The 16,503-nt window shown below is 33.4% G+C and overlaps 1 long non-coding RNA gene across 1 annotated transcript in view; it reads left to right on the forward strand.

Moving 5' to 3' along the window:
- The window catches only part of LOC132664208 (uncharacterized), a 405,502-nt gene that overhangs the window by 335,473 nt on the left and 53,526 nt on the right, over nt 1-16,503 (forward strand). Inside the window, exon 5 of the long non-coding RNA XR_013553532.1 lies at nt 11,617-11,806. This is a non-coding gene — a long non-coding RNA (uncharacterized LOC132664208). The remainder of the gene's footprint in view (nt 1-11,616; nt 11,807-16,503) is intronic.

Genomic DNA, 16,503 nt, shown 5'->3' on the forward strand with positions numbered 1-16,503 from the left:
CAGAGGACTCCATACTAAGGCACGTGATAATCAAATTTCTGGAAACTTTGCTTTTAGCAAAGAAAAAGTCATGAATGCAGCTAAAGAAAAATGACCATTACCCAGAAAAAAACAAAGGTTTGAGTAACAGCAGATTTCTGATCTGAAACTACAGAGCCAGATGGAAATACCCATCATTTTTCAAATGCTAAAAGAAAGAAACTATCAATCCTGAATTCTGTATTCAGCAAAAATATCTTCAGGAATATATTCGTTATCACATGAGGGAAAACTAAGAATTTGCCCCCAGCCTACCTACCCTTAAACAATGGTTAAAGGAAATTCTCCAAAAAGAAAGTAAAATAATAATTTTCACTTTAATTTGTACATTTTAGCTGTTAGTTTATCAGTCTAACATTCCTAATGTTAGAGTTCATTATGTATGGATTCATTAGTTCACTTACCAACTATATACCAGACACATGATTATAAGGCCTTCAGAGGCATTAGGATAAGTACATGGAATACAATGCTAAATGTGATAGAAATGTCCGTGTGTACAGAGAACATAAAATTTGGTGAGAAAAATTCACATTGGGCACATAAGGAGACAAATGTGTGTGTGTTTACAATTATTTTGAATCCTGTGAAAATGTACAGGATTCATGAGGATACACCTCCTCTACTGGATCAGGTGGGAGAAATTTCTGAGAACACATGATTTAAGATGATGTTGAAAAAGGAAGGAGATAACAGGGTTGGAGAAGGAGAGACCAAGTAAAGGTGGAGGAAGAGCATTCAAGGTAAAGAGACGGCATGTAAATGACCCTGACATGGGAAGGAAGGAGTTTAGTGCTTTCTAAGAACTAAACACCAGCACCACTGGAATTTAGTGTATAACGGGCAAAAGGAAACTTTTGAGGTCGACAGGGCCTGAAAGGCATGGAGCCCATTTTAAATACCAAACTTTATCATGAAGCTGCAGCAGTGTTTTAAATGGGAGAGTATTATGATCAAAATGCTGGCTCCTGTAAGTCCTGCCCAAAGCCCCTTCTGTCAGTAAACACAGTCTGGTAACATATTGATTCTTGTTCATAGTGATTCTCCTGGAGAGCAGGTACCACAAGGTTCTTCTTTTTGTGATAGTAGCAACTGCTGGCAACACATGTTTCTAGTGACTTTTTAGTGACTTATACCCTCTTTATCAATGTATTGCCCATTTTCTGGAGAACAATTCAATTGAACATTACTTTTTCAACACCTTATCTGTAGAACTTCTTCCAGGATTCTAATTTTTTTTAAGTTAAATGAAACTGATGGAATTACACTTAGAATAGTGCATGGCACAGAAATCCAAGACAGAGAATTAATTTGAGTTAGCATCTGTAGCTTACACAGAACTTCTTCAAAGCCCGCTGAAGCTGTCCTAGGGAGGCAAGACTAGGTAATACTAGTTACCAGTTAAATTTCAGTGTTTTCGCCAGCCATGTGCCCACAGACACACCTGTGCTGAGAGAAGAGCAGAAATGTATGCGCTTTTCTAGCTCAAGCTGATGGCTAGGCATCCTAGCCTCCTCAAGAGCTTTTAATGAACATTCTTCTAGTAGTATGTGGATTTAGTTAATGAATGTGTCTGAACTTCATTTTTATGTACATTGTCTGACCCCATCTCTTCCTCTCCTTTCTGTAAAAGGCTCATGAACACCTATGTAAACTAGTTTTTAAAAAAAATTTTTTTTAATGTTTTATTTATTTTTGAGAGAGAGAGACAGAGCCTGAATGGAGAGGGGCAGAGAAAGAGAGGGAGACACAGAATCTGAAGCAGGCTCCAGGCTCTGTGCTGTCAGCACAGAGCCCGGCACGGGGCTTGAACTCACAGACCGCAAGATCATGTCCTGGGCTGAGGTCAGATGCTTAACTGACTGAGCCAGCCAGGCGCCCCTAAATTAGTTCTTATGAAGAGCTCTGACTATATCACATAGTTCCACATGCCAGATGGGCAAACACAACTATAATAGAAACCAGTTGATATAGTCCATGAATCAACCTATAAAACAACAAAATGCTTATTTTGTTTGTTTGTCGATAGTGTTCTCTCAGAGCCTCTCTTAGAGAAAGTAGGCCAGGCAGATTACTCAAGTGTACTTACGAGCCACAATTAAGGAGAAGCTAGGCGTGGACACCTACTTCTTTAGTGGGTGGTCTGCCCTTTTTGTCCTTAACGTAATTCTCATTGACCTAAATTGTTTTCCTCTCAGGACTCCATCATAACTGTACTCACATGAATCAATCTCTCTCTCCCTTCTAGACACCATACTGTCCTCTATATTACTACATCTGACTTGAAAACCAAATTCTGACCTGATAGTTTTATTGGCCTATATCTATTCCTTAACATCTGAACTGTAGTTTAGATCAGTGTGGGGTTAACATCTACTTACCAGAGTTAAGCCTCCAAGTAACTGGAGAGTAAGATCCAGATCCTTCCATTTGAAAATAAGTGCAAAATAATGATGGCACTTCCAATCTGTCTAAAGTAATTTTCTATTAGATTATGATTATTTCTTGATAATCTGACAGTTTTCTTTTTTAAAAAAATTCTATGAACAAGGGGCTCAGTTGTTAAGCATCTGACTCTTGATTTTGGGTCAGGACATGATCTCACAGTTGATGAGTTTGAGCCCTGCCTCAGGTTCCATGGTGATAGTGCAGGGTCTGCTTATGATTCTCTTTCTCACCCTCTTTCTCTGCCCCTCCCTGCTTATGCTCTGTCTCTCTTTCTCTCAAAATAAATAAATAAACTTTAAAAAATTCCAGACTTCCCTTAATAGACTTGTTTTATCATTACAAAAAACATATTAAGGAGACATTTAAACATGGTTGCAGAAGAAATCTTTCAAAAGATATCAGTATAAAAGCATAAGGAGAAGGTCATTTTTCAGAAAAATAATGAGATTTCTAAATATAATAATTTTTAAACATGGTGGCTCTATAATAATTTTCATAATTCCTAAATTTAAATATACTTTCAAGTTACAAAAATTATAGCCCAATATAATAATATTAATAATTTTTAAAAAAATGTCTACCATGTCAGAAATATACCAAATGTGTTATTTCTTTTTATCTTAGAAGCATCTCTATCTGATAGCTATTATATGCTTATTTTATTTTATTTTCAAATATTTATTCATTTGTTTTGAGATAGAGAGAAAGTGTGAGCAAGGGACGGGCTGGGGTGGGGAGGCGGGGGGTGGGGTGGCGCGGATCCCAAACAGGCTCCATGCTCTGTGCAGAGGCCCATGCAGGGCTTGATCTCAAGACACTGAGATCGTGACCTAAGCCGAAATCAAGAGTTGTATGCTTAACCAACTGAGCCCCCCAGGTGCCCCTGTGCTCAGTTGAAAATGAGAGGTGTTTAAGATTACATAGCTAGTAAGTGGTGCAGCTTTGATGGAAACTGAAGTTGGTTTGGAAACTCTGTTCTGGATTCTAGTTCACTACAGCGAGATGTTAGGTTTCGACATATATAATATTTTGACCACTTTATGTTACAATAAAGTAACACTGACACAGAAATTCCAGCGAGAATAAGTACTGCTCAAGATTGTAGTCACACACCCTGAACGTTATTCGAAAGCACACAAAGAATAACACTTTTGAACTTCTAAACAAGCCTGGCTATGAATTTTTCCATTTTGCATTTTAAAAGGCTTGTATGTTCTTTGGGGTAAATATGATCAATCATGTTTGTTCCTCAGAATTAAGTAGTCCTTTATTCCCATAAAATTCATTATATGTTTAAGAGATACAATAGATTATAGGCATAACTACAGTTATTAACCTCCTCATTTTCCAGATTTTGAACACTATGAGTAATTTATTACTTGATTTTTATTATATGAATTCCAAATTTTATAATACAGTCTCTTTATGGATGTTGTTCCCCGAGTATAGGAATTTGGTATGTATTTAAAGGGCTGTTATTGTTATTATTATTGCTGCTGAAGACCAATCCAACATTCATTTGTGACCAACTATTTTATGCTACAGCAGAGCGAACGCCACTGAATAAAAACAAACGATATAGTTCCTGGCCTCAATAAAGTAATGGCCTGATTCTAGTACATTGTGTAGACCAACAGTTATGGAAGGGGATTCTTTTGAATCTTAACAATTGATAATGATCAGCAAAACTCCTGATAATAGAGCTGCTTAAAATTCTAATTTTCTGATTTTCTTACAATATGAGGTAGAAGCAGTTTCCAGGACGCTTTGTGAAATGAGATTTAGAGGAAACACCACGTTGTACTTATTACTCTTGATATTCAATGCCTACCGTCTAGTATCTCTTGATTTTAACTTATAAATTTTGTTGTTTTCTGCCTATGGTCTAATATACTAAGACTCCACCTTATAATCTTTTTTCTAACTGCCTGTAGTTTCGTTTTCGTGATTCTACTTTGTGATCCACAGGGCTGACTGTCTACGGTGTAGTAATCCTAAGTCTTCAATCCCAATTATTCTCTGTTATTATTCATACTTTCATCTCTACTTATCGGCTAACCAACAACCCAATCACAATATAGGCAAACTAAATGTTAAGAGCTAACAGTGTTACCTGGTTTTAAATCATGATTGCATCTCTGGTTCCTGGGAAATCCTCCACTATGTATAACTGCCTTCTCTCGATGCAAATGGGAAAATCCAACCCCATTAAAAAATGAGAGAGAGATTTATTTTCATTGCAAAGCAAGGATTATTTATCACTCAAAATAAGTTGATGGTAAAGAGTTCAAATTACAATGCCAAAACTTTAGAGATGACTTCATTTAGATGCATGGTTTGTACTGATTTGTGATTTACATTGAATATAGTATTATCATTATCATAGTGTATATGATTATTGTAATATAAACACATTCTTTATTTAAAAATCGGTTTATTAACTTATCAACGTGTACCATAAAATTCAAATGTCTCAATGAGATTAATAGCATGGCATAGTAGAAAGAGCAAAGAATTTGGAGTTTATTTTCATTATAAAATGAGTTGATAATAACTTTACAAATTTACAATAGGGAGGAAGTGAGAAAATTGATATGAAATTCTTCTGTAAAATGCAACAAAATTTTTAATGTAAGTAAGTATCTGGGAATTGATTAATCTTGTTGGGATCATTCTTAAGAGAAGAGAAATACTGTGATTATATATAAAAATTATACAGAAGTTATGCTTTTAGATTTGTTGCAAAAATATTACAGCTTCTTGATTCCCTAAGACGTCTAAACAGTGTTTGTGAAATTACCCCAGGGCTGAGATAATTGGTTTCACTTTGCTATTCCTCAGTTTCTACATTTACATTAGCTGTACTACCAGAGAGACATGCTTGTTTATTTTTTTCTAAGTAGGTCGATAATAATATTTAGAGAATATAATGAACAGAATATATCTGGTACCATGAGCATTAATTTCTCATTTTGACCATGATCTTAAATGCAATGCAAACAATGATGGGCATTTAAGAATATGAGCAGATCACAGATGACAGGAACGCTGGAACAGCTAATACATTGGACCAATACGTGGGGGAGAAAGCTGTTCTTGCGAGTGAAGTGCTAGAAAAGAGTTTGCAGTCATTCCATTTCGATGTAATAGCTGCCCAACAGAAACACACAGTGGAACTTGCTCAGCTAGAACAGCAGATAACACAGCTTGAAAGCGACTTTGCAGCTGCCAGGAAACTTTGTAGTTAGAAAGATCAGCTGCACCCTTGAGATTGTGAGAAACAGGGAAATAGATATCTGTTCAACAATCACATTGCTATTGATAAGGAGAGGGAACTGGAAACACACCACTTCATGCATTTTTTCCTGAATTATTGAGAAATATATATTTTACCTTAAATTTGGTGATTCCATCTTTTTCTTGTTGTCTCTAAATCCAGTGTGTACCTTAAGTGTTGGTGATAGAAATGGATAGAGGCTAAAAATATATAAAACTGTAGTATTTATGAATTTATGCCGGTAGATGGTTAGAAGATAAATCTGCCCAAACTTTAAGTGCAAATCCTTCCACATTCACTTTGTATTTCAGAGGCAAAGCAAAGGACACGTATTTCCTAGTGAAGAAAATGACACATGTCTGACAGGTGAAATTAAAACCATCTATCCAATTCAATTTACTAAGCGCTTATTATATAGAGAAGTATATATGTTGGCAACACACAGATGGATAAATGAGGCAAATTCCTTATCTTCCTGGAGCTCATATCCTGATGGCAGTTCATAGAGTGGCCCACTGTGATACGCAGGCTCCTACTGTGTGGTTCACTGAAAAGTATACAAAATATGTAATTTGTATTATTCATTAAGTTAAACAAAATTAACATGAAAGCCAATCACTTGAAATCAAATCAATAGTATGTATTCTCTACATCCCAGAATTTTCCAGTTTCAAATTATTTCAACATACATTCATAAAGCATGAGTAGTGAATTCTACTATCTTAGACTTTTTAAACTCATGTTAGTTTATAAAATTGTGCTTTCTTTTTGAATGCAGATTATTGGTAGAATGTGCTCAGAATTGAAGAATAAAAGAATTGGCCATTGATAGTTCTAAGACCTTTAAGTTTTCTGTAGAAAAACAAACAAACAAAATACTATAACTCTTAGATTTGGAAGAAGTTTTGAAGTGCTTCATTATCTAGAATTATTTAAAGTCATCAGCAATAATAATACCAAGTCAATATATATATATATATATATATATATATATTTTTTTTTTTTTTTTTTTTTGGTGGAAGGGGGGGATCTGGTCTACAATTTAACAATTCGTTGGGGAAAAGCCATTTAGAATTGAATAGGCCTAAATCCATACCTTTTATTAATAATGACAGAACTGATGGAATGTTGAAATATGTATCCATAAGAAGATATCACATGCCATTTCCTAAGTTTTGTACACCTGAGAAAATATGTTAATATAAATACTTGTTGTGTTCAAATTATAGCCAAACATATCTGCAGGTTTTAAGCTGTCTAAAGTAATTCCACATTCTCAATGAATAATGTTTAACATTTGAACCAAAAACAGTTCGGCACGAATAATTAAAGGCTTAAGTTAAATACATAGACAGTCATTTAAATTTAGATCTGCAATAACATTTACTATTATTCTCCAAGGCTTTGACTGCTTGACAGAAACAAAGTACTCTGGGATTAATTTCAAGAAATGGTGCCAACTGTGCCGCAATTTGCTGTAATTAAGACATGAAAGAACACTAAATATTCAGATTAAAAGAAGCATGATGGGGCATGATAGAGAGTCAAGGTGTGGCAGGGAGCCAATAAAAAAAAAAAACCTAGCCAGGAATACCATATTGATGGATACAAAATCTTTGATTATATTTAATGTCTTTTCTCACTCAAATTTAAAGTGGAGACACGCGTGGTAAAAAGATAATAAAATTGAAAAAGAAAGTGACAAACATTGTATTCTTATAAAGCTAATTAGTTTAAGTGGTGTGGAGAAGTCATTAGGAGGGTATCATAATTATCTTTATGGTGTAGGGATTTCCCTGTGTGTCACATCAGTTTGCTTTAGAGCTAAATGAAAGAGCTATATAGGTGTTAACTCAAAGAGATCAAATACACTTTTTGTATTCATTAAATTTTTCTTCATATTTTAAAGAGAAAGAATTCATTTTGATCCAACGAGTCTCCTTTTTAATTCCCTAAGAATTATGGGAAATACTTTCCTTAGCCTTTGAACTTTTGCGTATTGATTAACACTACATTTAAGCTAATGGTGACTCTTCTTTCCAACTGACTTTTTTTTTTTTTAAGAGAGTCCCTTTAAGGTTTTGATCCTAAAAGAGATGTGGATACTTGACCCAGTTGCTAATGAGGGGCTGTATAATCTCCAGTACCCTATAGCTCAAAATAGCAGGATGCAGTATAAAAAGTACATCATAAGAGGCACTATTGGAATGCTTTTTGTCTTCACAGGCAATACGCAAAAAGATAGGACTTTCTAAGAAAGTCAGAAGCTGGTCTCCTGCAGGCACAGGAAGCCATCAAAGTCAAAGTGGGTAAGGTGATGAGCCTCGACAGTGTGGTCAGGAGACTGAAAGCAAGCATCTGGGATACACAGGGAGGAAAGCATCCGAAAGAGCAATCTTTGTCATTAGATCAGGTCTGCAGCAGCCAGAAGGGGATCTGCAGAATCTGCATAGAGCGGGGCTTTGTGAGAGGGACCAGTGTACCCCAATTTGTGAACTTCACCAGAATGTAATCTGTTCTAGTCTGATGAAAGAGAATTGCACATCACAGATGTGTGATTAGGGGCTCCAAATAGGAAACGTGGAACGTTTTGGGTTTTAAGGAAGATGATGCAAAGAGTCCGCATCTTCAAGAGAACCATAAAAACAAAACTGAGTTGTTTCTACACACAGAGATCTTTGCAGAAAATGCATAATGTCTTTCAGATACAGACTATGTATCTTAGCCCTTTCCCTGAGGTTGCAAATCTTCATTTAGGGGGAAAAAAAAAAGGCCTGAAATAAAGGGCTTAATATACAGTGCTTGTGAACAATGCAAGTTGATCCTCAGTCTAGAATTTGACCAGTCTAGTAAAAAAATAAAGTAGTTGAAAAGGCATCAAAGTATTTCACATCCGCTGGTATTTACATGACTTACATAAGATAGAAATACAGGAATTCATTTCATAGCATAAATAAATAATCAATGTTGCTCATAATCTATGGTACATAATAATCACACAACATTGAATCTCTCTCAAGTCTTATGTTCGTTAAGGTTTTTTTGTTGTTGTTGTTCTATATATATAAGTACTGTGAAGCTATGAACATTATTATCATTATTACTTTTGAGCTTGTTTGTCTCAACTTTGTGGTAGAATACTTTTATGAATAAAATATTAATGAAGTTACTGGGTACATAATAGACAGCGTTTGTCAACCCCTTAATTTTTCCTTCCACTATTCACAACATTGCCAGATACGTGTTTCTGGATAAAACCCCCTAGAGGTCTCCTGCAAATTCTTTTTCAATACAACCAGATCATTGCAGATAATTGTATTACACAGAGTATCGATCCAAAATCGTTGTGCACCGGAAACATCTGAAAAAACATGATTATAGCTTTCTGTTTATTGTTCGTACATCATATAAGCAGGCTTTTGTGTGAATCACCTGTAAAAAAGGCAAGGTGGAAACATCAGAGAAATTACCTCTTTACAAGAATCTATTGATCACTTTAAATCAAAGAAGTATGTTTGACATAAGATTACCTGCCAGTTTGAACATTAGGTACACTATGTTATAGCCTGGGGCAGTTGTAAGTCTGACAAAGGGATTGTAAATAAAGCAAGCAGCTGCGAGCGCCTCTGGCTTGGGATCAACTCGGGCTCAAGTCCAAGGCATAGGTAAACTTAAAATAATTTACCCCCTTTAACCAGCACATAATGAATTAGAGTAGACTCTTAGGAGAACCGTGAGGCATAAATCTCTTAGTCATTTCAAAATCGGCAAACTTCATAGAAAATTCACATCATGTATAGTTGACAAAAGGTCTCTTTTGTGTATGTGCCACAAGGTGACTCAAGTAGTCTTGAAGACAGTCTATTGGTACAAGTAGATTCTTAAAAAAAAAAAAAAAAAAAAAAAAACAAACTTCCTTCAGCATTCTTATATCCATAGTCATTTACATGTAGCCTGATTGCTCAGATCCTTTTAACTTAAAGACCATTAACCTCTCAATGTCGATGTCTAAAAATTCTCCTCAAAACTCATTTAAAAAGTTTGGTGCGTTTTTCTTTTTTCATAAGAAATATGTATTGTGAAAGGTGAAAAAGCATACAAAATAAAATGCTGCACCCAAATCAGTTTTGCAACTACATTAACAATGCTAAAAACATATCACTGCAAAAATGTCAATTGCTTTCATTTGATTACATTTTTATTTGGTCAAGAGCAGGGAGGGCCATAGTTCTTTTACATATTTTTTAAGCTTGAACGGTTTTTTTGTTTTTTTTTTTTAATTTTGAAAGCACATTCATTGTAAGTTCTTTATTGGATTTTTTCCCCCACACTTTAACATGTGTTGAAATTATTAAACATTTAACTCATTTGTTCTGAGAGATTTCGATGTATTTGGAATTTAATAAAGATGAGCTCTGGGTGATGCATTCTTCCTTGTTAAATATTTAGCTGTTTGCGTTAGCTCTGTGGTTTCCTGAGGCACAAATTTAAACTGTTAATATATAGCAGGTTTAAGCTATAAAAATAGTAGATGCTGTAATTTCTTCTGGGGCAAAACTGGTCAGTTTGAACACTTGCAGGAAAACAAAGTGAACATGTATGCACATATTTATTAAAATATAAGCAGTCAGTTGCTCAAAATCTATAAAGAGATTCTGAGAACCAGATATTCTTAGATCTAATTTATAAGGGAGTCATCATTCAGCTTCAAAGATGAGTGATAAATGTAGAATATTTATATAGAGTATCTTCTTTACGAGGTTGCCTGTAAAAGATACCTCTGATGTCAGACTGTAATACCTTGGTTTCTAACTTTATTGAAGCTTAGTATAAACATCATTTTTTGGACATAAAATGAGAATCATTAAAAGCAAAGATGGTCTGTTTTTATACAAATATGGCCTTCTCCATTTCTATTTATATTGATTTTGGGGTCTTAAAAGAATTTTTTCCTTTTTCTTCATTTTAGATTACAAGATTGAAATGACTGATTTTCATAAAATATCATGATCTTTAATGCAATGAGATTTAAAATGCAGTGATATTTAAAAATACCTCCAAAAATGTACTATATGACATAACGTGTATAAATATATATGCAAATATATGATTAAAGAAATAAATATTCACCTTTCATGGTACGCATTTGAGGCAAATAGGAAAATAAAAAGCAGATAAATACTTTTTAATGGGGATATATTCTAACAAAATGTACAGATATATATCTCTAGGAATACGGTCAACAAAGAACAAAGGAAAAATGTCTTTGTCTTAAATCACTTATTTTTTGAGAGCTGAAGCATACTGCCTGGTTTGCTTTGGTCTAATGAAAGACTGCCATCTATTGGATGACCTTGAAAAAGTGCTTACATTTCATAAATATTATACATGAAAATAAATCAGTGGAAGGCCATCATTTTGGCATAATTTATAACATATCAGTCTTTGTCTGTGTGAATATATATAAATATATCTGAGGCCTGTGCTAAAGAAAGAAAAATACTATGTGTTAATGTCATTCTGTTTAATACACTTATGTTGCAACAGAAATCTCACCATTAAAGTCAACAAATTGTTGTCTGATTAAGACATCTAATTTTTGAATTCAAATGTTTTATAAACTTGAGATTACTGACATGCATCTTGTATTCCTTCATACATACCTTTGTTTACTTGTGCGTTAAATAAAGGAATCAGAAAATGGAATGCATGAGCTTGTATTTTGACAAGAAGGATCTGTTTAAATCTTCCTCAAAGTTGCATCGCATAAAATTTAAACCGAAAACAAAAGAAAAAAAAAAACACATTATCTTGAGTTTTTTAAAAGGCAATGTTCTTGTTTTATCTTTCAGCCCAAGAACTTGCCAGTCAAGATGAAAAACTTCTTCTAATGGAATCCAGCTTGAAAGCTACTCAAGAGCAGCTAACTGAGCAAATAGCAGAAACAGTTCGCCAAGAACAGAACAGTAGAAAACCCCAGGCAGAGCTGAAGACAGTGACAGAAGGGATTATTGCTTCTGAAGAAGAAAAAAATGATTACAAGTGAGTTGCTTTTTAGTATTTCAGAAAGTTTTACTTTACATTCTAAAATCAAGTCAGTCCTTTGACTTTCGTTGCTTAATATTTAACTCTCTCTGTCTTGCAAAAGGGTATGTGTAAATGGGCTAGCTTGTTCAATAAATTGTTCGTTCCAAAATAGATAGACTTTAAATTTGCATCATTTCTTAACTGAAGTGGGACATGCTGAACAGTGTGACTGTCCTATTCTGATTCTAAATAATGATGTGGCGCTCAACTTTCTTGTTAACTATCAAGAAATGTTCAAGGTAAGATGCAAGAGAAAGAATACACTGTGTTTCTGTAGCACCTATCTGCCAATGGTATTTTCATCTTTCTCCTTTTGGAGTCCAAAGGTTACATATGGCTCTTGTTGCCTTTCTTTTTTGTTAAAGTAGCAGCTCTAAGCAAGACACTATTAAATGGAGAGACATTTAGAGTAGAGTTTTTTGGTCAGACCACTGAGGCATGTAAGGAACTATGAAGAAAAGTAATAAAGATCTATACTGTTTTCAAACATTCATGAAAATTGTCTTAGTGAAACATCTCCAGTAGTTAATTTCTGCTTTCATAATCTAAATCTTCATGTGATTATTATGCTTAATACTGTTTTCAGATTTTATCATTTACTTTTCAAATAAACGTTAGTCTTTTTTTTTTTTTTTTTTTGAGCGTCTGATAATTAGATATTCTATCCTTTCTGCCTTTTGCTTGACTTTCTTACGGTTTTTTTAGAAATAATTTTTTAAAAGTAGCATAGCCCAGATGAACCTCTCTCTTCTTTTCTTCCTCTCTCCTATCTCCCCTCCTCTCTCTCTCTATTTGTCAAGAATTACACTTTACTCACCGAACACTGGTTAAATTGAGTAATCACAGTTAGATAAAGCACACATACCTGAACTTTTTTTTTTTCCCCTCTCCTGTCACTCACCCTTTGAACACAATCCTGGGGCCAGAACTAAAAAAGCATTTGATATTAACTAATCTTTGGAAGGCAAATTCTAAACTTTAATTACTTACTGCATATCTTAATATATCTATCAGTAGGATTTCAAAATATTACATAGGATGAATGTTGAAATTCTTTTTCTGATTTATGGTTTATAATGCTAACTAATAATGCTAAAATGTAAAAGTAAAATATTTGAAATTTATTCATGAGGAATTTATTCCTGTGTTTTCATCCAATGGTTTAATATTAGAAGGCACTAAAAATAATTTTACAACCTAGGATGACATTTTATAGGCTTCTAAATAAAATTAAACACTCAGATAAACCCTGTTTGCCATTAATGTACCTTTAGTCAGCTGCCAGAACTCAGACAACAAAAAACCACATTTCACAAATATTAAAAAGGTAGAAATTGGTACCAAGAATTAAAAGCATATTGGGCAAGGTTTCTTTGGGAATGGCTATAGTAATGTACTATTGTTGTAAATATTATGGTCTTTTAAAAAGCTGGATTATATTAGGGGAATAATATACTTAAGATATATTTAGATAACAAGAAATATATAAAAATGTTTGTGAACACTAATATAAAGCTAATGATAGTGGTACATGTTAACTTAATGTTAGTAAAATAATGCCAACATTTTTTCTACAGTTAAATGCCACTATAAAGGCATATTATTCAGTACACTCACAAAAAATATATAATTTTGATCTGAAAACTGGCATGCAAAGATCTGCTTCCAATCTTGGCTTTTTAGAATTAAATAAATCAGGAAGCAATTCGTCCAGTTAAATAACAATGAAAGACTAAACTTAAGTTCTATATACTTGATCTATATGTATCTGTTTTATTTCCCAATACAGCTTGATCATGAAATTAAGTACTATTCTCTCTCAATGTGCAATTGCTGGTAAGGTGTATAAATATCACCTACGAGAGTAGTTAAAATTATAACAGTATTTTTTTGCCTAGCTATTTACAATGGGTTTTAGGAACTAAATGTTACAAGTCAAAACAATTATAGATATTATTATGACATGTTACAAAACTTGTTGAATTTAAAGAGACTGACACATGACCATAATCAAACCAATGGTTGTTTAAGGGAAACTAGTTCATCTTTTTTTTTTAAATGTAAGCTCAATATACATTGTCACAGGGTATGCCTACATGCTAGATATGTGTCTTAACGTGAAAAAACATATTACTGTTTAAATGTGTAATAAAATCAAAGCCTTTCCAGCCTCACCAAAGTAAAAAGTCCTAACTTAGTTTATTCATTTTTATTGTTTTTTCCACTCAATCCACAGGTGGCATGAGTTGGTCAGATTTATTAATTGCTTTGGTATTGGGCACTGTCTGACACCAGGGTATTCACCAGTCAGAAAAAGGAAGAGCCACATCAGATGTCATATAGCATGAGAATATCATAGTGAGTTCTCTCACCCAGTCATTCCTTTATTTGGAAAAGTCTTTGGATCTTGACTAAGTGATGCAGGGTAAAATGTATAGAAAGTTAAGGTCAAAGACCTGAGTAGTGTCTAGAATTTGCAATCATGGTTGAATTTTGCTATAGAGAGCAGAGAATCTCACTAGAATGAAGCATTCTGGGGCTTTTTTTTTCCAAAAAAAAAAAGAAACTCACTTGAGAAATCATGATTTTATTTTATCTTACAAAAATAGGAAAAAATGAAAACTTGAAACATAATTTTTGAAATGTGCTAATATAAATCATAAAAACAATAACTAGAATGTGTATTTTAAGAGGCTTGTTCCAATTTGCAATATATGTCAAGTTTCCACATTCATCTTTCTAATAGTGATAATGTCTCCAAGTGACTTTTTGATAAGTAATTATCTCAAAATGATTTCCTCCATTCATTTAATTGGAATAGTCATTCAGAAGTAGCCAAGTTCCAACACCATACCACCAATATCTATTACCAGATTAAGTCATTTCTTAACTAAATATGAAACAGTTAAAAAAGTAGTAAAACATTTGGCAATCAAAGGGAAGATTGTTTTTAACACTAAAATGTGACTTGTAAGTTGTTGGTTCCATAAAGTTGAATTGTTAAAAGAGCATATAGGATTTAGATTTTATTTTTCTCCTCTCTTTTTGAACTAAATGTAGAGAACACACACCATATACTCAGTATAAGCCTGTTACACTTGAAAGATTTGTTCTGAATGTCCAGTGGGAACCTGGAAATCGTAATAATTTGTAGTATCGATTGAGTGAAGCTATGCAGCTGGGGCCTCCAGTGAATAGACAGGAATAGACATTTTATTGATTAACTTTTACAGTCATATTTTCAGGACTCCGCTGCAACATAATTTTCACTTCCCAGCTTTGTGTTGCTGCATCATGAAACTTGGATTCTTCTCTCTTAACATTTACCCACTTGAGGAAAAAAGTATGGACATGTCTTGCCAGGGTTATGATCTACAGAGATGCAAAACTTTCTGGAAAATGACTTCTCTTAAGTACTATTCTATCGCAAACAGTAGAAAGGAACTAGCTGGTTATGACAGTTTTAGGAAAAACCATTACAGCAACTATTTGGTAATTAAACTTACTCATATTGTCCTCATTCTTTTCATGTTTAAGCATCTTAATTTTCCTGCCCTAACTTCATGCTTGTAACTATTAAGATAAATTATCTTGTGATGGCTTTGTTTTCATTCATTAACATTTTCTATCTTATTTAATGTGAACAGGAGAAGGAAAATTATTGTACTGATAGTCTATAATTTGGTCTGAAATGAAAATTATTAAATGCTAAATCATTTGGCCAATAATTTCAAAGTATGGAAATGTGAATATATGCCTATTGGACATATGTGACATTTCTCTAGGCCTGTGAGAGTTTTTAAAGTTATTTAAGCAAAATAATGTTGTATTTGCACAGGTGAACATATGGCAAATATTCTGTGTATAATCATATGTTTATTTACCTCAGGTTCTTCACTGATCACATTTTTGGTCACTGGAGCAAACTGCAGATTTTATACTTTACATATGTGGAAAATATTGCACTGTAATTTTATGTAAGAGCTGGTGACAGAGATATTTAGACATTATATTGGATTTGAAGAAAGGGATTTTTTAAAAGAAGTTTACATCTGTTCCTTTTTTTAACTCACATTTGCATTTCTTTTAATTATGATGTTGAAAAATCACGTTAGAATAAGTTGATCCAGAGACAAAATTCAAGAACTTCATGTGACTACACCAGCCCAGAAGATATAAAATATGACTAAATTAAACCAAAGATTTAGCAAGTTCTAAGAATTGTGTGTGATAATTCATATTCCATGGCATTTATGCCTTATACAGTTAATTTTAAGAGTTTATTTTTATTTAATATTATTGATCATTACTAGGGAATTTTGGTTTTAAAGTTCATAGATTTGAATTTAAGAGTATGCAAAGCATTTTGGGCTTCCAATTTACTGCCGTTTTTAATCCAAAATTAAAAATTGTGTAAAACTGGTAATGAAAGTATGAAACTGATAAGTTTTTCATATTATATTGCATATTAATTTTTTAATGATATTCAGCAAGTTCATAGTTTTTTCCTATTGATTTTCAAAGACACAATTATTGCTTTAGTTTTTCTTCTATGATGATTTAATTTATTCTGTGACAAGTTTTATAAACATGTTTATGTGCAATCTGTACGTAAAAACAGCTCTTTGAAGTTCCATAGTTATCACAGTGAG

This window comes from Panthera onca, chromosome F2 (assembly GCF_046562875.1).
Source record: "Panthera onca isolate mPanOnc1 chromosome F2, mPanOnc1 haplotype 2, whole genome shotgun sequence".
Taxonomy (NCBI): Eukaryota; Metazoa; Chordata; class Mammalia; order Carnivora; family Felidae; genus Panthera; species Panthera onca.